The sequence below is a fragment of the Macaca thibetana genome, chromosome 2, assembly GCF_024542745.1.
Source record: "Macaca thibetana thibetana isolate TM-01 chromosome 2, ASM2454274v1, whole genome shotgun sequence".
NCBI classification, from domain to species: Eukaryota; Metazoa; Chordata; class Mammalia; order Primates; family Cercopithecidae; genus Macaca; species Macaca thibetana.
In genome coordinates, this window is record NC_065579.1 from 35094375 (window position 1) to 35122303 (window position 27929).

The window sequence follows — 27929 nt, forward strand, 5'->3', positions numbered from 1 at the left end:
CTCTGACTGAAGATAGAGGTTCCTGATCCTGACTGGATATTACTCAGACTTCATATGCACACTGAGATGTGAGAGCCTAGCATATTTGGGTAAACTAAAGTATGATTCCGTATTCTTTCTCCCTATTATTTGATCTTACAAGGTATTTTCTTCCTTGTGAAAACAAAGTCATGCCAAGATCCTGATCCTTACCCCCAAATAAAATGATACTATTGATATGGTTTGGTTGTGTCCCCACCCAAACCCTCACGTTGAATTGTAATAGACATAAATCTCCATAATCCCCATGTGTCAAGGGAGGGACCAGGTACAGGTAATTGAATTGCGGGGACAGTTTCCTCCATGCTGTTCTCGTGATAGTGAGTGAGTTCTCATGAGATCTGATGCTTTTATAAGCGTTTGGTAGCTCTTTCTGTGTTCATTCTCTTTCCTGCTGCCTTGTGAAGAAGGTGCCTTGCTTCCCCTTTGCCTTCTGCCATGATTGTAAGTTTCCTGAGGCCTCCCTAGTCATGCTAAACTGTGAATCAATTAAACCTCTTTCCTTTTTAAATTACCCAGTTTTGGGCAGTTCTTTATAGCAGTGTGAAAATGGACTAATACAACTATGAAATGACCACTGAGACTTTCTGTTGATTTGTTACTCACCCATTCAATTTTACCTAAGCTACGCAGCAACTAGAAAATGATACAATTCTGATAAATATTTCTTACTGTTTTATTTTGTTCGAGATCAAAAATTTTGGTACTATAGAAAAGCACAGTGAAATTAAGAAACATTTTTTTGGAATGCCACCACAAAATACTAATTGTGGTAGATTCCAATATAGTGCTTCTCATCAGTTTTTGATTCATGCTTTTTGTAAAAAAAAAAAAAAAAAAAAAAATTGGACAAGTTACATTAAAGGACCTCAGCAAATAGTGTTTGAAAAGACTCACTGGAGATAAGGGTGAGCTGGCCTGAAGCTTCCCTGTGTTAGACTAAGACCCCTTTACAAATTGAGTCATTCAAGATATGACTGTGCCAAGAGGCCTATTTCTAGAAGACACTGATCAACAAAAGCCCAAGCTTCCTTAATGTGACATTATTAATTTGCTGCTTGTTAAGGAGATAAGAATTATGCTGATCGTAACTAGTTATGCTTTCAGCCATGAAAAATTTCTCCTCTGCTCAGTGCTCAGATTATCGTCATTAGTCTGATCAAAAATTTTGGAGATATGCAGGTTCATACTAAGATGTGTCTAGTGCCTGGATTGTTTTATTAACATAAGCACCCAAAGTGGGCTCTTGCTTTACCTAATTTAGCTATCTATAGTGATTAACTTTATCATCAAAATTCCATTTTGTGCAGTGACAACTAGAAAGTACTGTACAAATTCTTCTGACATGCTGGTCAATATCAGCTTTGAACTATAAACCAGAACACTGCTCATGGCAGCATGAAGGTTACAAAGCAGTGAATCTTTTCCTTTCTAAATAGGCTGCTTTATAAAGAGAATAATTGTACTGAGCAGATAGCAATGTAGGACAGAGAAGGAAGAGAAGAGGGTCATCAGTCTAGGAAGTGAAGAAAGGCTGGGAGAAAGACAATTATCAACTTTACTTATTTATTTATTTTTATGAATTTTGGTTTTAAACCTTTACTATCGGAGAATTAACCAATTCTCATTCTGGCTACTTAAGACTTTCTGATGCCAGAAAAGTGTGGAATAGGGAGAAAACACCTCCTTCTTTTGTTTAGAAATAGAAATGTCGTATTGGTTTGTTTTCTTTGTTCTTTTTATCAGCAGGGCCAGTGTGCCGCTATTGTTTGATGGCCTAACGAAAATGAAATCAAGGCTTTCACTGAACAGTCTGCCAAATGTGGAATCGACAGCCCAGCTTCTGCAACAGCTTGCTTTAATGACCCTAGACAGCTTCTATTTGAATCATATACTGGGTCACAAGGAGGAAACAGGGATAACAGAAAGCAGGATGGGACAGAAACTAAATTAGCGCTTTGAAGGCTATTTGGACTGCTGTCAAATCAGTTCCTCAGGGAAGCAGAATTATTTATTAGCTTCCTACTACATGCGTTTTGTAGTTATTTCATGTGTTATGGTAAAAATTGATGTTTTGTAAAAACTCCATCCTTCTAATACAACAGAGTATATTTAACTAGTCTAAACAAATCCTTTTATGATCTTCATAATTTATCTGGGAATTTTGATTTATTGATTCTTAAAACTGTGATGACCCTATCTTACCAGTGCAGTCAAAGTTTTTATGCAAATCAGATAAGCAGCTTCTCTTCAGAGGCTTGAATCTCCGGTATTACATGGTTCACTCTGGCCCCTCAATAGGCAGAACTGAAATTTACCACTCACAGTCTGAGTTGCTAGAGACCTGAGTGAGATCTCAGGACTATGAGTTAACGGGAATGATCTGTAATAATGATTGTGGTATTCCTAGCTGGCCACTGGTGAACCAAGCAGAGGCAATCAGACTTTCTTTTGGACAGCCAACTCACTACCTCATTCCACCTGCTTTGTTGTACTGGATTCACCATTTCCAGGAAACCTTCAATGGAAGAAATATTCAAGAGCATATCCTGAAGGAGAGCAACAAGGAATATTTGGTTCCCCTTCTCAATGAGAACCACTCTAATAATCTAACATTGTGTAATCAAATTGCCACTGAAGTCAGCAGACTCTTAAGAACGACATTAATTGGGTTGTTGTTTTAATAAATGTTGGCTGAGAGATGGCCTGACTATGTAGAAAGCTTCTTTACCTGTTGATGGCTGAATGCCTTTGGTCATTTTCTATACAAAAGTCCCCTTGAGTAAAGTTGGGTAGGGTGATAAAAGTGAGGCAAAACAAAAGAAAAAAAATTAAATCTGAAGGGGAAAATAAAAACAGGTATATTAAACATTTTTGGAGATAAAACTAGAAATCCCTGCCCATATTTTGTATAGGTCATCATCACTGCTAACAGCCCAGCTAGTAATAAATCCACCTGCTCCCTTCTTAAAACATTGAGAGAGTTAGGTTTTTGAGCTAGGTTTTTCCATTGTTGAGCAAGGTTTTTCCTTTTCTTAAAACATCTTTTAACAAATGGAAGAGGAAGCACGTGAGTTAAGGGGTAAAGCTAAGGGAAACAAAGGAAAGAGCCAATGGCTTCCAGGACCTGATTTCTTAATCCACCTGCTGTCATGTAGAGTTGGACCTTGTGTTCATGTCAACTGGTTATGTAATAAATTAAACACCAAGATATAATCGTTTTACTTAAAAAAAAAAAAAAGATGAAAATCCCCTCTTTAATCTACCAACTTCAATGCTACACAGTTTAATTTCAGTTGATTTTAGATTATTTTGCAGTTTTACTTCCCCTTTGTCATTTATTTGCTTTCACTAGAAATAGACTATTCTCTTTCCATTTCTTTTACTCCTAATTTAGCCTACAGATGGGCTAGAACTGAGGAAGACTGCAGATGTGGGCAGGTCATATTTTCTGTTATTTAAAATTTTGTACTCATAGACATGATGTTTTTGAGGAGACAGTTTATCTGTAGGACAGATTTTAATAAAAAGATAATACAGTATTATAAAATTATATTTCTAAGAATGAAACACAAGTTGTAAGCCATGTTATTCTGAGAAAATGCTCTATGAACAAAGTGTGAAAGAGTTGCACTGTCTTTCCTTCATTTGAAAATCTCTAATATAAGTGTTTAGTAGAATGATAACCAGAAGTGACTCCTGAATGACTAAGGAAAGAGGAAGTCATGGCCACTAGAGTGTATGTACTAAATGAAATGTAGTGATTTGCAGCATGGACTTTGAAATCCAAAAGACCTGGTTTGAAAAGCACTACTGCTTTCTAGTGATATGAGGTGTGGAAAACTCAAAAACCTCTCTAAAGTCTCCGTAAAATGGGGATAATAACAGTGTCTTCCTGTGTGTTATGAAAATAAAATGAGGTGATGCATTAAAGTCCTTAGTACAGTGCCCGGCACAAATTAGCTGTTCAATAAATGATATATATGAGATAGGATAATATATGACATATGACATTTCTTTAAAAATTGGCCCTAAATTAACCAGAACTTTGGATTAACTAGGATATCTTTTCCTTGGTTATATGAAATAGTATAGAAAACCTTACTAAGAAATAGTGTATTTTCTTGGAAAGTGTTCAATAAAAAGAATTTTCCACTTTCACTTGTTTTAGAGCTAAGGCACTGTGAAACCATTGTCTATTTGAATTTCTCACTGTGTGTCAAGGATATTTTTGCTAAACCTGGGTTTGTTTATCTTTTAGAATCAGTTTGGTTGCTGACATATATTTAAATTTAAAAACAAATGCTATTTCATTTTCATATTTGAAAACAATCTTAAATTATATGTTTAACATATATAAATACAGAAATATCTTATGGCAAACATAGTTTTCTAATAGTTACATATTGTTATAGTCTGAGTGTCTGCAACCCCAAAAAATTTGTATGTTGAAATCCTACCCTGCAAGGTGATGGTATTGGGAGGTAGGGCCTTTGGGAAGATTAATGCCTTTGTAAAAGAGGCCTGAGAGAGATCCCTTACCCACTCCATGATGTGAGGACGCTGCCACACACCACCTACCAACCAGAAATAGAGTTCACACCAAACACCAAATCTGCTAGCACCTTGGACTTCCCAGCCTCCAGAACTGGAAGAAATACATTCTGGGCTTTATTATTATTATTATTATTATTATTATTATTATTATTATTGAGACAGGGTCTCACTCTGTCACTCAGACTGGAGTGCAGTGGCACAGTCACAGCCCACTGCAGTGTCAATATCCCAGACTCAGGTGATCCTCCTATCTCAGCTTCCTGAGTAGCTGGAACCACAGGTTGTTTTTTTTTCCATGCCCAGATTTTTTTTTTTTGGTAGAGACAGGGTCTCACTATGTTGCCCAGGCTGGTCTCAAACTCCTTGACTCAAGTGATCTACCTGCCTCACCTCCCAAAGTGTTGGACTATAGGCGTAAGCCACCGCACCCAATCGCCCAGCAAATTCTGTTGCTTGTAAGTTGCAAGTTTATGGTATTTTGTTACAACAGCCCAAATGAACTAACACATGGTTGTCCAGTAATCAATATTTACACACTGACACATAGGTTAAAGAAATCCATATTAAAGAAAGTATACACCTTCTCTGATTATGCAGAAAAAAAAAGGATAAGAAGGTAATTACATTTAATGATCTGGTATATTTTTAAAGAGTTCCTTAATCCAATCTACTCATATAATTTTTGAAAGACTGCTTTCAGATCATAAAGGGGAAGCTGATATAAGTAAGTCTATAAATAAGACTACATGTTGGAAAATCCTGAGAGTGGAAATGATAATGAATCTCAGGAAAAATATAACAACATTTCTAAATAACTATTAACATATACATTTTTTCTCCAGTGGAAATTCTCACTATTTATCACCTTTGTAATCCCCCTATCTGTGACCTCCATATGTACATATCTTTTCCTCTACCCACTGATAGTAATAACAACCACTACACAGTTTATGTTCTAGTCACAACATAAAATCTTAAAATTCCCAGAGGAAGGACCAAAAGAAGATCTCAGTCAGTTTATTCCATGTACTCACAGAGTATCATTTCACTTATAAATAAAAACAGCAGTCAGTTATTGCTCTTAGAGAATGCTGGGCCATGGAACCAAGTGGATTTGGGTTCAAATTCTAACTCTGGCACTTACTTGACTATGAGGCTTTGGACAAATCCCATTAGCTCTCTGAATTTTGCGGAGTATCTTCAACTGTGCAGATGGGGTTAGCAACAGGTAATAACAGGCTGTTCTAACAGAGCAGGGTGCGTGGTAAACTTTCAATGTCCAGCAAACCCCTCTCTTATAACTCTCTTTTGATCTCTCAGGGCTATCTTCAATCCCTGTTTTCATCATAGTTATATAAAGCCTCTCGTTTCATATTTTCACAGATTTTTTTTTTAATCTCTCCAATTCAGAGCTGGCTAGAGGTCCTCAATTCTATACTCATGAAATTAGTGAAGGAAACACAAAGTTCTAATTTCTCCACCATGATTATTATTTTGATGCTTTTAATAAAAACATTAATTAGCAAATCCTTTTCAAGTTTATTTCATCTTGATGGTCCTTGCTTTGCTGGTGCCCTAAATGCTTACTTAATACAGTGCTGCTCCAAATATTGCATTATCTGGTTCTAGAATTACAGAGGAAGAAAACAAAGGGTATATAAGGAAGTGAGAAAGTTAACACTTATGGAGAATCAGTGGTGCTTACTAAACGATCCATAAACGTTATTTTCCTTCTGCCTTTCATTCTTGGTTTTTACAATCTGGGGAAGTATTCACTCCCTATTATTAGATAAATAATTGGTACATTTAGACTGTCCCTCCCTTATCCCATTTTTTAGAGTTTATGAGTTTTATTTTTCTATTATATATATTTATAATATTAAATAATATTGGTTCATCAATATTAGATAGCATAGCATCTCTTCATTCTTATATAATATCAAAACAACTGTTGTTGACATGTATTATTACCTTCATCTCATTGATAAAGAAATTGAGGCTCAAAAGTGAAGTGGCTAATAAAGTAGAACTGGGATTTGACCATTTGTAAGGTAGAGCAAAGAGAGAAAAAAATATGTTCCCTAGTAAGTAAATACATTGTCAGAAGACAATTATAAACAAGAAAAAAAGTAATACCTTACTTGCTGTAACTAAACCTCTGTTTCTTTCTAGTATAGTACAGTATTTTCTTTTTGTTCTACTTTAAACATTTATTATTTAGGTAGTATTTAGAGATTCCAGTATGTGCTGTACTCTGGTGAAGAGATTCAAAGGAATACCAAACAAAATCACACTTTGTTCTGTAAAGCTCATTAATGTGGCTATTTTTATTGGTAGCCTCTTACTATATTTTGCTGAAATAGTAATACTCTATTAATTTCTTTTTATTTGCATGAATAACACAGTGACACTCAATAGCCCAGCCCTTAGAAAATATAACATCATTGAGTAATGAATTCAGAAATGAGGCAGATGCCCAGAGACAAGCAGCTCCAGCCATCACAACTATGCTCTGGGCACAAAAAAAAAAAAACATAAAGGGTGGGGAAAAAGGGATACCTACTAGCTGAATCTGGTAGCCCACACCAACAGAGTCCGCTTATATTTCATCAGCCAGAGTTTTGTCATCTCTGATATGGTCAGCCCATTTGAGAGGAGGTTGACGATGTAGTACTTGTAGGTGGCACGTTGCCACCTTCAACTTGTAAGGAAGAAGAAGAAAATGATATTGGGTAGGCAATAGTATTTACTCTGGAAATATACAGGGTTTCTAAAACTTAACACGTTCAAACCATACCTTTTTTAAAATTTTACTTTAAGTTCTGGGATACATGTGCTGAAGGTTATAGACTTTTTTTAAAAAAAGCCTTTTATTAAACAAAATTTTAGTTTAAGTTCTGGGATACATGTGCTGAACGTGCAGCTTTCTTGCATAGGTATACATGTGCCATGGTGGTTTGCTGCACCTATCAACCTGTCATCTAGGTTTTAAGCTCCACATGCATTAGGTATTTGTCCTAATGCTCTCCCTGCCCTTTTCCCCAACCCCCCAGTAGGCCCCGGTGGGTGATGTTCCCCTCCTTGTGTCTATGTGTTCTCATTTTTCAACTCACACTTATGAGTAAGAATATGCGGTGTTTGGTTTTCTGTTCCTGTGTTAGTTTTCTGAGGATGATGGTTTCCAGCTTCATCCATGTCCCTGCAAAGGACATGAACTCATTCTTTTTTATGGCTGCATAGTATTCCATGGTATATCTGTGCCACATTTTCTTTATCCAGCCTATCATTGATGGGCATTTGGGTTGGTTCCAGGTCTTTGCTATTATAAATAGTGCTGCAATAAACATATGTGTGCATGTGTTTCTATAGTAGTATGAGTTATAATCCTTCAGCTCTCAAAGTTTGTCTGACAGGCAGATTAGGAATAGACCCAAAGTAACTTTAACATTTGCAGTGACTAGAGTATGTGCGTTTCTTTTACATTAGTGAGATTTTTTTCAAATTGGCTTTGTTAGTATGTGCCTTTTATTTTGGTTTACATTGATTTACTCTTTTTTTTCTCAGAATTCACAGTATAGATTTGAGAACCAATAACTTTACAAGCTAATTAGTTGAGCTTGAAATACTATTTCTTTTATGTTTTATTTTCCTTTATGCTAAGTAGGTGGCTGCCACCTCATTTACTGTTGCTAACAAGAAGAAAAAAAATAATCTTTTCATTGACAACATTAACTTTTACATGGAAATAACAGTCATATAATCTTTATATGCTCAAAGTCAGCAATAATTTGGGTAATGAAGTTTTATGTTCTCAGATGAGCATAATTTGAGTAAGTTATTACCCAAGATTAATGAATAGATATCCTTTCTTTCTATGTGGTTGCAATGAGCTTTAACAAAATTAGTGGGAAGAAAAAGTTTTTGTTGCACCTAATTAACTCACCTTGATTTAGGCGTGAATGAGTCATTGTCATTCTAAGAACTTCTTCATGGTCGAGTTTTGGATCACCATTTTTCAAATATATTGTGACTGTCGAAATTCCATGCATCTAAGTCTTTTTTGCATTGTTAACATTCACATATGAATTGAGCAAGTCAACTCTGTGTTCTCTATAATAAATATAATGAACTATTTAATGATTTTTCATGATAGGAGTATTCAAATATGGTTGTCAAGAACGAACACTTGAACTTTCCCCGTTCTGCCGTTCTGCTAATAATACAAAATGTCTGCTTATCTATCTTACTTAAAAGAAAAAAAAAGCGTAATCAATACTTTTTTTTTTTTTTTTTTTTTTGAGATGGAGTTTCACTCTTGTTGCCCAGGCTGGAGTGCAGTGGCACGATCTCGGCTTGCTGCGACCTCCGCCTCCCAGGTTCAAGTTATTCTCCTGCCTCAGTATCTCGAGTAGCTGGGGACTACAGGTGTGCACCACCAGGCCCGCCTAATTTTTGTATATTTAGTAGGGACGGGGTTTCACCATGTTGGCCAGGCTGGTCTGCTTATCTGACATTCTGTATTATTAACATCTGGTTAGTCCTCTGATGATAAGAACTACAGCAAACCTGTTTCATTTAAAAACTCAAGGACAAGGATTACATAAACAAGCTGGAGACCCTGATATTAACTATAGTGTGTGGTTAGTAATGAAGTGCTCTACATAAGTTATTTAACTCCTGAAAATGTCTCTCAAGGTAGGTATCAATATCCGAAGTTTACAGAAGAGGGAACTAAGACAAAGAGGATAACGAACTTGCCTGTGAGTTTTTTAAACTACATTATATTTCCTTCAAGTGCTGATGACTAAAAATGTCTGAATATAATAATTTCATAGCAGACTGGAAATCTTGTTCACTTCAAAACCCTTTATGGAAAAAACCACATAAGGCTCTTGAGTTTTCTCGAATCTGATAATACAAGAAGTATTTGAATTAATTAGTAAGAACACCTGAATTAGAAAACCCTCAGCAGTGTATATATTGTAAAAGAGCAGCTGTGGTTAAATTTAATAAGGAAAAAGAACACAGGCCTTTTTCTTAACCAATTAAAATTTCAATAATAGATTAAAATTGTTAGACCACAGAATAAGTATTTTCTTTCCCTCCTCATCCATCTTTGAAAATATAATCAAATCTAGATAATTTCCTTTAATTAAATGAAAGCATGTGTTTGTTAATACAATATTATAAATTCAAAATCCTTTATATATGAACACAATTATACTATTTAAAAAGATATTTTCATTCACATTAATAATAAAACTAGAGTGCCTGGGGTAGGATTAAGTGAGCTGGGGAAGCCAGGCTATCATTTACAAAAAAAAAAAAATTGTGGAACGTATATATATATGCAGATACATATGTATATATGTCAAGAAATTCTCATGTCATAATTTGTCATATGTTGTAAATAATTTCAAGTCTATACAATTACAGTAAAGTATAGAGAAACACAGAAAACCAAATACGTGTGGCCAGATAAATCTTGAGAAAAACCACTAAGGACAACCAACCAACCAATCACATAACAAATTAAAATGAAGTCCAGTAGAAGATTCTGTGGAGTCTTCAAGCTCACCAACTCAACTTAGGTGTTTTCTGACACTTACTGTTTACTTGCACAAGATTTTCTAATAGGAGTACTGTCCAAGAGAAATATAATGGGAGCCATATATTTAAGTTTACATTTACTAGTAGCTACATTTCTTAAAAGAAACAAGTGAAATTAATTTTAATGACATTTTATGTAACTGAATATACAGCCATAATATTATCATTTCCACATGTGACGAAGAGTCTTTGCTCAGCCAAATTTTAATCAGGCTTCTGGACCTTTCCTTAGGCCCCTCCATGTGCTTTCTTGAGAAGTCTAGTCTGCAAAAGAACCCAGCTAAGTCAGTTTAGCCAAAATTCCCTTGATATGTGATCAGACTCCTCATCTTTCATCTTCCCCCAGGAGATGTCTAATCACTCTGGCCTGTCTTTAGCAAGAATCCTGTTACATAGGTTTAGCCAGGATCCCCACTGACCCCTGATGTTTTCTCTAAGTAATTTTCCATCCACTGACCCCCACACACTGTTCCTTGGAGATAAACGCATACTTGCCCATGTTGCTTTCTGACTTGAGCCCAGTCTCTCTCCCTTACTGCAAGCCCCTGTTGCAGTGGCTCCTCTACCTATTGTGATGGTCATAAACTGAATAAAATCTTTTTTGTGGGGAGCAGGGGGTACAGGGTCTTGCTCTGTTGCCCAGGCAGGAGTGCAATGGCACAATTATAGCTCACTGTAACCTCAAACTCCTGGGCTCAAGAGATCCTCCCACCTCAGCCTCCTGAGTAACTAGCACTACAGGGGCATGCCCCCATGCCCAGATAATTCTTTTATTTTATTTTTTTTGTAGCAATGAGGTACCACTACATTGCATAGGCTGGTCTCAAACTCCTGGCCTCAAGTGATCCTGCTGACTTGGCCTCCCAAAGCCTTGGGATTACAGGTGTGAGCCATCATGCTCAGTCTATTACCAAGCTTTAACAAGTATCATTAAATAATACTTTTTTTTTTTTGAGCTGGAGTTTCACTCTTGTTGCCCAGGCTGGAGTGCAGTGGCATGATCTCCGCTCACTGCAACCTCCGCCTCCCAGGTTCAAGTGATTCTCCTGCCTTAGCATCCCAAGTAGCTGGGACTACAGGTGTGCACCACCAGGCCCGCCTAATTTTTGTATATTTAGTAGAGACGGGGTTTCACCATGTTGGCCAGGCTGGTCTTGAACTCCTGACCTCAGGTGATCCACCTGTCTCGGCCTCCCAAAGTGCTGGGATTACAGGTGTAAGTCACCGTGCCCGGCCTAAATATTTTTCTTTAACACGTGTAATCAATATAAAAATTGCTAATGCAACCTTTTACATTTTTTCATAATAATTTTAATTTTTATTCTGTGTTCAGTGGCCACATGGGGCTAGTGGCTGCTGTACTGAAAACATAGTTCAAGCGTTGTTGAGTGGTATGAGTTCTTAAGGATTAATTTTGGATCTAGGCATTGATAAAACTCGGAAGGTCAATTTAGCAGCAATGGGAATTAGATAAGCAAGTGTTTGACTTATCTAATCCATTTAGCAGCAATGGGAATTAGATAAGCAAGTGTTTGACTTTCTTGTGGGCGCTCTAAAGTCTTAGATCACGCCAGCCTTGTATGCTAACTTTGGAGACTGATAAAGGCTATTGGTGTCTAAAAGGCTGTGAAATGTATTTTTTAAGAAGCTGTGAAAGTATTTTAAGTGTACATCACATAATGATTGTAAATTTGACACATCTGCACTATGAAAGTGTCAGAAAGGCTAGTGCAAACTTCAATTTTGAATAAAAAGGTAAATCCAGAAAAAGAAGTGTGCATTTGTCACTCTTTTAAAAAAGAGTTGGGTGGGGAAAGGATCAAGCTGATGTAACCTAATAGGAAAAGAAAAGACAAGTCCTACTCTCTCTGACTCTTGTATTTTGTTGTGGCATTTTAAGAAGGATCCAATTGTACGGATGCAATTAAAAGTAACCAGTGGTTGTGAAAAGGCTTGAAACTACATCTTGTGAACAATGGCTGAAAGTACTTTGAATATGGTTTCTTAAAATGGGTATCTGTAGCAGGGGTAGTTAGAAGGATATGCATGGGAGAGGGAGTGAGACAAGGTGATGAGCTGTACTGGTAAATCCCTAAATGAATGTCACATACAAGAGGAAAAGAGCAAGAAACAAAGACAAATAACTACTCATAGAAGAGAGCGCAAGTTGGCTGAATACAAGCAAAGTGGCTTATAAAAATGCAATGGAAAAATGTGTCTTGTGAGGCAGACAATTTTCCACTACAGAGGATGGGGACAGTTCATGATGCCTAAGGCTCAACACTGAGAACTGATTTTATTGGTCTCAAAATTGGAAAGGCAGTGTGGAGGTTTAATAGTTCACTGGCCTTGATGTTACAGGCAGGCCCTGTGTCTTAATCGTGGCTCAACCTTTAGGAGTTAGGTCACCTTTAGCAAGCCTCCTGGACTCTCTGGGTCTGCTGCTTCTATAAAATCAAAAAAATATACTCCACATTTACTTCTGGGATTATTGCAAGGCTTTGTAACCACATAAACACGTGTCTATTTCCATGGGATAAGCCAATAAGGCCCCTTAACACAGCCCTCTTGTTTCTTTTTCCTTCTCCTCCCTTCCTACTCTATTTCGGGTTCTGTCTTCCCACACCCAGCTATTCCTGGTACCTTCCCTTACATGTACCTTATCTTACTGCTGCATTACAGAAAAATCTAAGGAAAAATACAAATAGTCTTTTTCCACCCTAAGGTAGCGCAAAGGGTTAATAGAGTCAAGAGGTAAATTCTGTAAAAACCATTTTTCCACATTTTTTCATCCTGCAATCGTTATTTATAAAATGAGCCAACTGCTGAAGTGGACACCAAGAAATCACAATTTCAGGACTGCCACGAAGAATGAGTATTAAACTCCTTATCAAAGACCTTTAACCCTTATACAATGATGTATCCATGCAGGTCACCCTACACTGCCTCTACTTGAAAGTCTGCAGCAGAATAATTTTTTTTTTTAATCACTAATTTTTGAACTGTGGTCTTTACGGCTCAGATCTGGGAGTGGACATAGACCTTTCTTATTTAAACCATTGCCCACAGATAACACATAATTTCTAGCTGAATCCTTTAGTCCCAATATCTCCTCTTTTCACTACCCTGATCCCCCTCAGAGGAGGTTTAGGAAGATGGTTATCTAGAGAGCACAGGTTCTGGGTTCAAATTACTTGGGTGCAAACATCAAATCCACTACTCTGAGGCTGGGCCTCAATTTATCTGCAAAACGAGGATGATTCCTACCTCAGAGAGTTGAAGATTAAGTAGCTTTAAAGTAAACTTCTAAACACTTGATCCGGACACAATAAATGGGGCTACCAGAACTATCTTTCCAGCATTCCCACCAGCAAGTGCCTTAGGTGTCTTTGAGAATTTGGTCTCCAAGACCTTTCAGAGCATTCATAACTTTAAACCCTGCTCTGCTGTAGTTCCGGGCGTCTCAATAGTAAATGAACCTGCCGGCTCCCAATCCAGCCAAACCAGGAGATAGACTGAGGCTTCAGACTGCCTCGCGGATGCTCCGTGGCACTTGACGGCAAGAGCTAAAAAGAGGTGATTTAAAACACGATTTCCTCGAGCTTAAAGCTTAAGTACCGATTTGCGACCCTACTCTCCGCAAGACACAAACAGCCGGTCGCGGCCCCAAGGCGCACGCCGGGGGCGTGGTTGTGGGCACGCGCGCGCACCCAGGGGCGTGTCCTTTTCAGCACCCACCGAAGCGCCGGCCCCCTCACGCGCAGCGTGGAATCCAAATCCCACGGTCGGCGTCGTTACTCTGCGCATGTGTAACTGCTAGGGGGCGGGCCGGCGGAACGCAAAATTTTAGGGAAAGAACAGTCGGGACGGGGAGGGCGGGGCCGAAGGCGGAAGGGTTGAAATCAGCTGGCTGGGTCTCGTGACAGCCTGGGCGGTGGCGACGCAGGCGTATTAGAGCGCGGTCGCTCAAAGCCTGAGCGAAGATGGCGGCCTCCAGAGTGAAACTCTGAGAGGCAGAGGGAGGAGGCGGAGGGGGCGGGGAGGCAGCGCCGCGGCGGCACCAGGAACCCGCGGCAGCGGAGCTACAGGGCCCCGGCGGGGGAAAGGGGAAGTGGTGAGGGTGAGGAGGCCGGAGGGCGTCTCATCCCACTCTGGAAGCTGAGCCGGCGGCGGGAGAAGCTAGGGCTGGAGCCTCTCCAGCCTCCCGCGAAGGTAAAGCCAACTCCGGACACTGGACTCGGGGGCTCTGCTTTACTCCCTCCCCACGCCGTGGGGACTCTGTGGGGCTCAGGGCAGGGAAAACCGGGTGGTCTTGGCTGCCGCAGCCTGCAGCTGCTAACAGCTTACCCTTCCCCCAGGCTGCTGGTCTGGTTCCTTCCGTTGGACCACCCCCCCACCCCCGGCTTTGAGTGACATTAGCTTAGGGCGCTGCCCTGTCCAGCCCCACCCCTCTTTTTGCCTGGTTTTCTTGTTTTTTACCTAGTACGCTCCTCCACTCGCCTTAACAAATCCTTACCCCACACGCTCTTCATTCCCTTGTGGGCCCCGCCCTCGGGATCCCCTTCCCGTCTCCTAGGCTGAGCACCCTTCCTGCTGGATGCCGGCAACTCTTGTTTCCTTGGGTCAGCGACCCTCCTTCCGCACAATCCCTGCAGACTGACTTTCTTTGCTTTGTTTCGTTTTGTTAGGAAATGAGCATCCGTGTCGTCTCTTCTCCAGTACTTTTTCCAAAATCATTTTCTCCCCCAAGCCTTTTCCTTCCTGCCAGGCAGCTTATTCACGTGGCCTTTCCTCCGCTGCTGTGATTTTACCTTGAATGTGGCCTTTGGAGTGGGTGAAGTAGGACTTAGACGCTCAGTGAAGTGGCTGTTCATCGCTTATTTGATACTTAACTATGCTTAAGAGTCCCTTCCCTTAAATTTTCTCCGTTTGTAGAGTGTTCCGTTAACCACTTTTGTCTTGAGATTGTTTCCTGTGTCCGTTGCTTGGGGGGGGGGGGGGGGGGGGAGTAAAGATTTCACTCTAATGTAGCGGTGGTCTCCCAAAGTAATTATTTCTCATTTTCCCTCTGCTTTTTCCCTTTTACTTTATTCTGGTTTCCCTCAAAAAGGATGCTGTTGCGTCCTCTATGGAGGGCTTTATAGTGTACAGTTATGTTGAGCCTTTTGTAATATAGTGTCTCAGGGAAAAAGTAGAAGTTCAGGATCTGCCCCCAGTAATTCTTTCTTACTATATTTTCTTAGTTTATGGACTTGATATGTTTCTAGGTTTGAAAGTACTGCCTGCGGGGAAAATTACTCACACTGGTCAGGTTTTGTAATATATTACCAGTACTCTGAGTTTATGGGAGTATGAAACAGAATTTGCCTTAAAAAAAATTTATAGAAACCACTTGTCAGAAATTCGGTATCCTGAACACAATTCTTTGTTTTTTGGAAAGTGCTGTATTGACTTATTTATCATATAACGTAGAACCTTGTTCACATTTTGTGTAATGTGAAACGCTTTTTAAGCTACTATATCTCAAACTTGGCTTGTGCTATTAATATCACAATGCATTCAGGCAACACACGTCCTTATGTAGAAATTATTACATTATACTCCTTGTTTGAAAACAGGAAGTAGAACATATTAAGGGAGGAAAAGAGGAGTCAGAGGATTATTAAGAAATAAGAATGTAGAGAACCTTAAAGCTAGAGTTCAGTTCATGGAAAATTCAGCGTTTGTATTCCACTGAGAGGCAATGACTATTTCTCTTTTTCTAAAGCGGTAGTAATAAATAGCCTAAAATATATTAATGTCATATATTGTTAACATTGCTTAGTTGTAAACAAAATACTTAAGCTAAAAAATAAAATAGCATCAATAAATGAATTTTTTGGAGTAATTTAACTTTATCCACAAATAAATAGAAGATGGTTGCCTTGCCCAGGTGGACTGTAACAATACTGGCTTTATTAAATTTGTTAAAATGTTGATAGTGGAGTCTGGTTCTCAATAGTTACTGAATTAGGGTTGAAATTGAAAAGATGTGTTTTAACTAATTTGGCCTCATTCCTCCACCAGTTCTATTTACACAGGTGAATTTGAGGTTTCTGCTACACATACCTTTCCCCTGCTTCTGATTGAAGTACTTTGAATTAGTAAATTGAAACAAGACTGTGCAGATAAACTGCAGCACAAATTTGGTTGCTACAAATAGGTTTTGGCCTAAATGTTCACTGTAATGTTTGGTAGTAAAGGGGAGTTATTAATATTTTGAAAGAGTTCCTTGAGTCAGTGTTTCTCAACTTTATTAGACCCAATAAAGTCTCCCTTTTTATACAAAATAATTAGTAACACCGTCTTTGCTACCTTTAGTTTATAAGTAGTGTAACCACCTCTGGCTTTGGCCCTGAGACAAAAAAAAAAAAAAAAGCTTTGCTCTCACTTCTGTAACAAAAAAAGACCTACACTACAAATTCATGACTTTATTGAAATCTATCAAAGAGCTGAGTCCACAGAGCAAAACCACTGGCTGAAAATTTGAGAGACAGTGCTTACAGAGAGTAGATGTCAATTTCTATTTGCCTTCTTCAGAAACAACTGGACAAAATCATGATGAAGGCTTGAATGCTTAATCTTGCAAACTTATCCACAAACCTCCGTGGGTCTACTAGAAAAGATTGGAAAGAACCCTGGGTGTGTCTGTTGTGCAGTTTGAGAGGGAGGGGAACAGCAACAGAACTTTTTAAGAGGGTCAAGAAACTGCTGTGATTCTTCCCCTCTCTGCGTCTTCTGTGAAAAAAGCTTTAATCTGTGAGGAGAAGGGCATCTCTGTTGGCCCCATTGGTGAACATTCAGGGTGTAGATGAGAAGTGGGAGAGAATCTTATGCCTGGAGGGGCCCTGAGCCCAAAACTGCAGCTGGGGGTGGTCAGCAGAACCAAGAATGCTACCCTCTTGAGATTCAGGAACACAGTGTTTGACTTAGCCTGAACTTTAATCAGAACATCAGACTGTATCCCCCAACCCCCACCCCCTGCCACCAAGCTAAGAAGCTTTCAATAACTAGTAACCACAAAATACTACTAGGAAAGAAACAAGATTATGCAAAGAGGCACAACACAGAGAATCAAACAGGCATTGCTCTAGTAACCGTCGCCCACCAGAGACACAAACTGTTTTGCAGATACGTGAAGTCTGTAATACACTGAGGATAACTATGGCAATAAGAGATCATAAACTAAGTCCAACTCCTCACCAGATTAACACAAACCCTTCACCAAAGGCTTCACAAAGAGCAGGCATGCTCATTTCCAGTCATAACAATTACCTCAATCTCCTACACAACGTGTTCAGCTTTTAACTAAAAATTATGAGACCCATGAAAAAGCAAAAACTCCCAAGAGAAAGAACAGTCGTGATACGTTTTTTAAAAAGATAGGATCTTAAAAACAAGAGTACTGTTTTGTAAAAGTTAAATACTATAATAATTACGGCATTTTGCCTTGAAAAAGTTTGCTTGAGGCAGTGAGCATTGGATGGAGTTGCAGTTTGTGAATTACTGTGAAGTAGTAGAAGGAAAAAAGTTATAAGATGGAGTGGAAAGTTAGTAATATATATGTGAATGTATGTGGTTCATTGACCACCTGAAGTGTGTGTGTGTGTATTTTGTGAATTCCTACATGGCTCAGGTCAGTTGGGTACAATTTTCTGCGTTCACTTAGTGTTGGGACAAGAATCACTATAAGCAAATGGGAAATTTGCATCATACTCAAATTGTTCAGTAATACACCAATCCTGTTAAATTCACATGATCAGAAAAGCATTATAGCAGAATTGACTATATGCATTTCAGTATGTAAATAGTTAAGTATGATTATACCAAAATACACAAAGGACATGTCAGAGGCTTGTACCTTTACGTGGAATCATTTTGAGATTTTTTTTTTTTTTTTTTTTTTTTTTTTTTTTTTTTTTTTTTTTTTTTGAGACAATCTCACTCTGTCACCCAGGCTGAAGTGCGGTGGCACCATCTCGGCTCACTGCAACCTCTGTCTCCTAGGTTCAAGCGATTCTCCTGCCTCAGCCTGAGTAGCTGGGACTACAGGTGCTCGCCACCACACCCGGATGGTTTTTTTGGGTGTTTTCTTTATGTGTGTATTTTTGGTAGAGACAGGGTTTCACTATGTTGCCAGGCTGGTCTTGAACTCCTGACCTCAAGTGATCTGCCTGCCCAGGCCTCCCAAAGTGCTGGGATTACAAGCGTGAGCTACCATGCCCGTCCCGTTTTGAGTTTTGACAGAAATGTTGATGGCTACAGATTTGTCACATTGGTGACTCAGATACCACAATTGGGATTATTAGCATTGTCAGAAAAGAACAGGGTTAATAAAGTATAATCTCTTAATTACACTGTAGTTACATTCCTGGAAAAATCTCTGTATATTAAACCCTGCAAAATGTACTTGGTGAGTTATATATAAAACAGAATTAGATTCTGGGATTCATTCATTATAAGTTTTTGCCTATATGACTAACCATTTGGACTTTTGGACTTTCTTTTTTTTTTTTTTTTTTGAGACCTCATTCTGTTGCCCAGGCTGGAGCGCAGTGACACGATCATAGCTCACTGTAGCCTCAATCTCCTGGGCTCAAGCGATCCTCCCACCTTAGCCCTCCTTAGTATCTCGAACCATAGGCACGCCATGCCCAGCTAATGTTTTTTAAAAATTTTTAGTAGAGACGAGGTCTCACTGTTGTCCAGGCTGCTCTTGAACTCCTGAGCTCAAGCAGTCCTCCCACCTCAGCCTCTCAGAGTGCTGGGATTACAGGTGTGTACTACCACACCTGGCTCACTTGGACACTTGAAAGTCTTACGGTGCAGACAGTACTTATCTTTGGGACTGTAATATATGTCGAGTATCTAGTCTCATCCACTAAATGCTAGTAGTGCTCCAGTCATAGTGCCTCAGATGGGATGGCATCCTACCCCAACCACTACTTTAGTTCAAAATTTAATCAGTGGTTTTCAACATATTTTTTCTGTTTCAGCAGTGTTCACATGCTCAGCACTTGCCAACTTATAACACTTCTTGTTATGTGCAGTGATTCTTAATCATAGGAACTCCTTTGAGAGTAATGAGTTAGATTTCCTTGTAAGAAATAGCTTAAGCCAATATGGTTATGATCATCTTTGCTAATTTAAGTTAGTTACCTGTGCAAAGGTGCATTTAGGTGTGGTTCAGTTAATAAAACCATATAACTTGCTAGTAATTCTTTTCAGGTGCTCTTTATTCAACAGTCTACGTATGTGGGTTTTACTTGTACTTTTATGGACTACTTGTGCAGAAGAGTGAGCTTTAAAGTCAGTGGAATTTTACAGTTTAAGCACTCAAGTTGCCCTTAGAAGAACACTGCCTATTCACATATTTAGCACATGCCCAGTGGTGATATCTCTTCGGAATTGATTAGTAAGAGTTTGATATTTTGATTATCAGATAGAAAATGAAACCCCTAAAGCAATCCAAAATAATTATTTTAGCTGGGTGCACAATAATCACACCTGTAATCCCAGCACTTGGAAGGCTGAGGTGGGAGGATCACTTGAGGCCAGGAGTTCAAACCTAGCCTGAGGAACCCCGTCTCATCAAAAAATAACTAGCTGGGTTTGGTGACGTGTGCTCGGGAGGCTGAGGCTGGAGGATTGCTTGAACCCAGGAGTTCGAGATTACAGGGAGCTATGATTGTGCTGCTGCACTTCAGCCTGGGTGACAAAGGAATACCCTGTCCCTTAAAAAATTGTTTCGATGCTTTGATTTTTGCCAGCTCTAGTTGCTACAACTTAATGGAAGGATTGATAAGGTTATGAATGGAGGAGATGTTCTCTAATGTTTCATGTATTCTATAATACATTTAAATGCTTATATATGGTGTTCTGACTTTTACTGTATTCCTTAATCATCTAAGGCTGTGGGGTTTCTCTCCTCAAACTTCTAGTCAAGCTACATAATGTATTTTGAATGTTTATCAAATCTTAGAGCAGATAAGCCATTTTCCCCCCAAACCTTAGAGCTAATGGGCTTAATTTTAAAAGTGAAACTTTGCTTTTTTAAGATCATTTGGTAGTGTTCTGTAAACTGTAAAGCACTACAGAAGAGGTAGGAGTAATAGGGATATTTCAGAACTGAGCTAGAAATGTATGTTATTGCTATTTTGTATTGAGTGAAGGGGGAAATGTTGCAAATTAAACTTTGGTCTTTTAATAGTATAAAGAGAACAGTGTTTGGGTTTTCAGGATGCTTTCTGTAAAACTGTCTTCAAGTTGTATTTGTTAAAAGCTTAGGAAATTCAGTCCCGCATTATGCATTTAATGTAATGATAGGAAAAACAGCAACAAGTGAAAATATGACCGCTAAAAATTTATTTTGCCCATTTTAGGGCCTGTTTACCGTAGTAGAGCATGATTATTAAATGCCTGTTGATAAGCCGAAGAGCTTATAGAAATAGTATACTTTGTTCTTGCATAAGCCAGGTTATGCTTCAAAGATAAAACGAAATAGAAATTAGGTCTAGAAAGTTACAATAATGTGTATAAACTAAAAATAGGTAAATGATCAATAGCAATGATTTCAAAGCATTGCTTAAGTGAACATGTTTCTGGAAAAAAGCTTTCAGGTGAGTATTGTAAGGCATTTTTAAGCTTTGGAAAGGGAAGGGTCATAGTAATACATCTTTCACAGAACATTTGACTTTTTTTTTTTTTTTTTTTTTTGAGAGGGAGTCTCGCTCTGTCACCCAGGCTGGAGTGCAGTGGCCGGATCTCAGCTCACTGCAAGCTCCGCCTCCCGGGTTCACGCCATTCTCCTGCCTCAGCCTCCTGAGTAGCGGGGACTACAGGCGCCTGCCACCTCGCCCGGCTAAGTTTTTGTATTTTTAGTAGAGACGGGGTTTCACTGTGTTACCCAGGATGGTCTCGATCTCCTGACCTCGTGATCCGCCCGTCTCGGCCTCCCAAAGTGCTGGGATTACAGGCTTGAGCCACCGCGCCCGGCCACATTTGACTTTTTTTTAAACAACAGATAAAGTTCTGTTTTGTCAGAAATACAAATTATTCCTCTCAGGTGAAATGAGCATATGTGGGATAGAAATAGAAGAGATAAGTCTCTTTTTCAATACTTAATTTATGTTGTTGAGTAGAAGAGGGTAACAGAATTAACTGCTATGGTATGTATGCTTGTTCCCTCCTCCCATTAAGTGTTTCTTCAGATTGAAGGGTTGCTTTTGAATTTTTCTTGTCTTGTATTTCATGAATATATACCCAGTTTGTAATTGAAAGGAACCAAGTTTTTAAAAAGAATGGGGGAGATCTCAGATTATTTCAGCTATCTAATGGTAGTGAAACTAGTTAAAAGTTGATTTTGATGTAGCAGACAGTGCAAACACTTCACTTTAAAATATCTGGGCAATTATTTGAAGATACGATTATCAGATGAAATTTGATATCACCACTGGTTTTCTTATTCTTTAACAACATCTATCTTTGGAGGTATCGGGTTCTTCAGTAAGTTAAGGAAGGCTAAGATGGTAGCTGCTAAAAATCTTAATTTGTGATAGATTTATGGTTTAAGATTCCTGTTGGTATCATACATATTATGCATATTGATTTGTTGTTCATTTAGAAGAAAATGCTTTTACCTGTACTTGAGTCACATGTTAAAATGAAGCTAAAATTTAAAAAGGGTTAAAGTTCGTATGGCAGTTTCCCCCATATACAGCACGTTCTATCTAAACAGTTTAGTGGTAGCTATTTAATGTGGGTAAAAATTAACATTCTGTTAGCCATTTATATTTTTTGCCATTTGTTTGAAACCAAACTAATCTAGTGCTATGATTTACTCAGATTTTGAATCCAGTTACAAACAAAACTAGATCCTCAAGAAGCCAATATAAAGTACTCTCTGATTAGTTATTACACTCATTGGTTATTTTTTCAAAGGGTTAGTCTTTCCATGGTTCTCCTTACTACCCCTTCCTTTTTGGTAAGATATAGCTGTAGGAAGCATTACGTTCATAAATTAGTTCCTATGATGTGAATGTCTACTACATTTTAAGTGTGGTTTTGGAATGTAGCATTGTTTCTATTGTAGGAGAGTTTGATCACAAAAGGCAAACTCCACAATTTTCACACAACATATTGTAAACATTTTCACCTACAGCCGGGTTGAAAGAACTTTACATTAGATACCCACATCCACCTCCAAGGTTTTTACGTTAACATTTTACTGTACTTGCTTTATCATAGATCTGTCCATCTTTCCCTCAATCCGTCTTATTTTTTATGCACTTCAAGACAATTCACATTTTTAATTAATTACTTGAGGGCAGAGCTAATGATGAAAGTAAGTTCTGTTCTTGCATTTTCAGACTCAAAATGGGAAAACTGATAGCTTACCTGTTCTCTGCAAGTTGTCATATTTGTGTAAAAATTACTTCCAGTTGATCATGCTAAATACATGCTTTAAACAGATGACTAGCCTTGATTAATGCCAATTCCTTCTTTCACTAGTGTATTTTTTCTAAGTGTATTCATTCATCCCTAGTTAAATGAGTGTTCCGTTTGTGTTTTTGCTTAACATAAGCCATGTGTATATACTTAATTTTGCTGTGTGTAAATTCTTTTGCTTATAGCTTGACCATAATCTGCTTGAGCGTCTGTAGTGTTGAGTCCCTTCATCCTGCTTTTGTTCTTAGTGTCAATTTGATGTAGGCTTCTGCTCACTGGACTCCCAAACCCTGTGGTTTTCTGTCAAAATTATGTATCTTCTAAAAGATCATTCTCATTTTAACCATAAATGATCTTAAAGGGTTTGCCAGTATTACTGCCAGTAATACATTAGAGGATGCAAGAATATTGTGTTGTTCGAAAGCATGACACAGTAGTACTCATTGAGAGAGGTAAGTCTAGCCAAAGTGCCTGTGTTGCCCTGAATTTGACTTTTTAACCCATAGGACAGTTCTGTAAAAAAAACAAACAGACGTTTCTTTGGTGGTATAATATTAGGATAGAGCATGAAAACAAGTGAAGCTGACTTGCAAAAATTGGAGATGCTTTCAATGTAATTTAATTACAAAAGGCATGTAAATTTGATTTTTCCTCATCAGGAAGAATTATGGGTCTTTGAGAACTTGAAACATGGAACACAATTGCAGGAATGAAGGAGATGAAATTTAAGTGATGTTAGTTTGAGCAGATAAATTCTTGCTATTTCGAATAGTCTCTAAACAACTGGCAGAATGGCAAATGCTAATGATACAGCTGCTACCAAAATCACATTCAAGATCCTATTTAACTGTTTACATTTTTTAGTTGGACAGTTTATGGTTGTTTATAGCATGTGCTTATACATGACTTAACTGATATTACTTGCTTGATACTTCAGCTTCTGATACTAGAAATTCTACAGATTTTTTTCATCATAAATATTGGAAATTAATGGTTGCTTAAAAGTTTTTGCCTATAAGTGATGATTTTTTTGAATCACTTTTAGAGCTTATTAAATGTACAGAGGAAATATTGACTGGAGATTAAATTTATGACTTCTTTTTTCTTGAAAGTTTCTCAAGCCATAGTTAATATATAGCCATCAAACATAAATTTAAAAATACTAGGTTGGATACATGTAAGGAAACAATTCTAACAATTGAAATTTCAAATACCTAAGTGGGGAATATTAAAAATGTAGTAAATAAGATTGACTTGTAATAGTATTTTGTAGGAGTAAAGTTGAAATAAAGAGAAGCTTAAGTGTTGGGTTATAGTTGACAAGATGATTTTTAAAATTTTCATCTATCCTGATTATCTTGGTCTTTATACATATATACGTGTGTGTGTGTGTGTGTTTGTGTGTGTATGTATATATATATATGGTTTGTTTTTTTTTTTTTGAGACAAGGTCTCACTCTGTTACCCAGTTTGGAGTGCAGCCCCCCAAGTAGCTGGGACTACAGGCGTGTGCCATGACACCCAGCTAATTTTTTGTATTTTTAGTGGAGACAGGGTTTTGCCACGTTGCCTAGGCTGGTCTTGAACTCCAAGACTCAAGCGATCTGCCTGCATTGGCCTGCCAAAGTGCTGGGACTACAGGCGTGAGCCACTGCACCCAGCAATATTTTTTTCTTTTTAAAAACATTTTATGGGAAACATAACTTGTAGCAATAAATAATAATGACAGTAACAATAAATGCCACCCTCATGTACATCATTAAGAAATATATATTGTTAATTTCGAATGGTTAAGTAAAACTGAATGCTGATTAAATCAATAGAACACTGTACTTTTGAAGGTGGAAATTCTAGGTGATATATATTGCATACTAGAAGGATGGAAATTAAAAGATTGAGAGAAAATCGAGTTATTTAATAGAATTTCCCCCCAAAATGCCATATTAGGTACAAGAGCTGGTAAGTTCTTGAAAATAAGATATAATAGAAATACTCAAAATAACTTCTTTTTTTGGGTTATCTCATTTAGTCCTCATCATAGCCCTTCGGGACAGTTATTATTCCTATTTTATAGATGTACTATAAATCAGATAAGTTCAGAGACTTTTGTTCAAAGTTATACAGCCAGTAAATGGCAATTATAAAAATTCTCCAGCCTTACCTTGGTAATAGATTATTAAAATCACTTTAATGGAATGTTCATGTAGCTTGTTGTGCCAGTCCCTCGTTAAAGTATAGCATGTAGAATGGCAGCTCTGTAATCAGTGCCCTAGGGAGGTATTCCAGGGTCTTCCCAGATTGAGTGATACTTGACTGCTGTACTTGGAGGACCTCTAGACTTGTCTTCACTCATTTGCCAGTCATTATCTTGAAATTATTCTACCTCTCACTTTGAATGATACATAGTTGGTACGTATTTCTGATCTTTATGCATTGCCATTACCCTCATTAGTGAGTTTTCTGTGTATCTAAAAGTATCTTCATGGTCTAAAGGGGTTAATGCAATTTCCAGACCACTTGCTATTCATTGGATGAAATGACTTTATCAAAGAGTAGTTAAGATTTTACTGAGAATGTAAAATAGATTTACCTGAAAATGTGGATGGGCTAATATTACACTGCTGGAAGATAGATCTCAGCCTCAGATCTCATTTATCTGGTTATCTTTTTGTTCATATAAAATGTATATTTAAATAGAGATGGGGGTCTTGCCATGTTGCCCAGGCTGGTCTCAAACTCCTGGACTCAAGTGATCCTCCCACCGTGGCCTCCCAAAGTGCAGGATTACAGGCATGAGCCACCAGTGCCTGGCCAATCTGGTTATTTTAAAAGCTCGATGTTGATTAGAATAATTGAACTCTCTTTAAAGAGTATCCTGAGATCATATATTGGTAGCAAATTTTTGTCATTGTATGTTTGTTTTGAACACTTTGTTAAAAAATGTCCCCACCCCCCCAGACGAAGTCCTGCTCTGTCAGCCCAGCTGGAATGCAATGGCGCCATCTCGGCTCACTGCAACCTCTGCCTCCTGGATTCAAACAATTCTGCCTCAGCCTCCCAAGTAGCTGGGATTACAGGCGTTCTCCACCATGCCTGGCTAATTTTTGTATTTTTAGTAGAGGTGGGTTTCACCATGTTAGCCAGGCTGGTCTCGAACTCCTGACCTTGTAATCTGCCCACCTCGGCCTCCCAAAGTGTCAGGATTACAGGCGTGAGCTACCACACCCAGCCAAAAAATGTTTTTTAAGCTTATACAAAGATGGAAATACTTTGAAAGTTTATTTATAGATGATAGAATATTTCAGCTTTGGAGACTTTTTTGTTTCTTTTGTCCTATGTTGAATATGATAATTTGTTTTACTGCTTAAAATTGTAGATTTCAAAGTTATTTCTAATGAGTGTCCAGTCATCTGTCCAGATGAAGATAATAACTGAAACTAGTTCTGAATTATTCCAGGAGTTTGCTGTCAAATGATACATCTGTAATTAAATGGTCAGGGTGAATTTTTTTTTTTTTTAAATTGAGGGAAGGTATTAAAGTTTAAGTTAAGAACCTAGGGTATGGAAACTAAGTAGGTTGGTCCAAAGTCTGGCCCAATTGCTTACTAGCTGTGTTACATTAGAAAAGTGATATAATTTATGTATCAGTTTTCTTGTCAATAAAATGAGAGTCATACCTGTACTGCAGTGTTGTTACGGGGACAAAAGGAAATAAATGCATGGTAAATGCATAGCCTGATGACTAACGTGATGAGTATTCAACACAAGTTGTTTACTAATTTCAGGACATGTCATAAATTTTCAGATAAGAGTCACCTTGCCTCCCCAACTTTATTAAAGGCAGTCTTTAATGGAGTTTTAAAATGGAAAAGCATTATCCTGATCTCCATTTTGAGGTTAGGCAGACGGTAATATAGCATTGAATTATTCCACTATTTCTGGGGTTGACTTGGCTACTTAGTGGGGTATCTCTTCCCTCCCTTACCTCTCAGATATACCCCTACTTAAATATAACGTAGTTGAAGGCAAGCTTTTCAAATAGAGGAGCAATTTTCTTCCATAAAGAGCCCATTTTACTAGCCTTTTATGGGATGCAGAGTAAAACATCACTTGTTGCTTTCTTAAATATTAGAGACAGAAAATTAGGTGTGCAAATATTGGACACAGGAACTTGTACTGATGATAGGAACTTCCAGAGAATTGAAGTACTACTTCTTTCCTCCTACACTAGTTTTCTGTCAGCATTCTAATCTGCATCAGGAATACAATATTTATTCTAATAGTCCAGGTCGTTGGTAGTTTACATTTATCTTAATGTGTTATATCTTCTCACGCTCCTTTTATCTATCCCAATCTAAGGACTCTCTGGAGTCTGGTGCTTTCATCACCTCCCGGTTTATAGACCTTCAAAAGCCTTCTTGATGTAAAGTTGCTTAATTCATCTCCCAAAAGGTCTGTTGGAGTTATATACCTCCAAATCAGTGATACCTATGAGGTCATTCTTTAGGTGTTTTTTAAAAAAATTATTTAAAATTTTTTATTTAAAAGTTCTTAGATTTCTTTTGTTATTGTGAGACGATTTTGTTCTTTTTCCCTCCTATGGGTTTATTAGGGATCTTTATTCCTTCTGGGTCATGACCTGTGTTTTTTATGGTTGTCATTTAAAAATCTTTATTTTTCTCTGCCTTTCATTTTAACTTTTAGATCCTAAATTTTATCAACCAGTCTCCACTCAACATATTTTCTTGTTTCTCAGTTTTCCCGAGATAGGCCCTTGGTACAGAGTCAGTTATTCCAATATCTTAAGTTACAGACTAGGAATACAAACACCATTCTTCAGTGTCAGCCTTTTACCTTTTCTATCTGCCTTTCTCTTCCATTGTTCCACTCTTCAGTTATAATATATAGGGGAAAAATATCTGTATACCTATCTATCTATCTATCTGTCTATCTCCCCTTTTTGGTGAGTCTTCAGAAATACTGCCCAAGTTTCTTTTCAGCAATATCATTTACTGCAAAAGATTCAGAAGGCAGGGATAATGCTTAGTGGGTTTAATGAATCTTAGTTGGATGCCTTTGTCATCCCAGGTATGAAATCCAGAAACAGACAAACAAAACACCACACCAACTGTCAGGACTATATTTAGCTGTACCTGTACTCACTAGTAGGAAGATGTTAGTTGACTGTAAGAAATTTCTTCTTTGTGGTAACAATAAAAGCTTCTTTAAACTTGGTG

General features: G+C 38.1%; 1 protein-coding gene across 2 annotated transcripts in view; it reads left to right on the forward strand.

Annotated features, from left to right (window-relative positions):
• Nucleotides 1-14159: 14159 nt before the first annotated feature.
• Nucleotides 14160-27929, forward strand: part of DNAJC13 (DnaJ heat shock protein family (Hsp40) member C13) — a 121700-nt gene continuing 107930 nt past the window's right edge. The window contains exon 1 of one of the 2 annotated variants that reach the window (XM_050779576.1): nucleotides 14160-14418. The gene's annotated coding sequence lies outside the window, so the exon portion shown is untranslated. The remainder of the gene's footprint in view (nucleotides 14419-27929) is intronic. The other variant, XR_007723349.1, reaches the window with a different exon arrangement.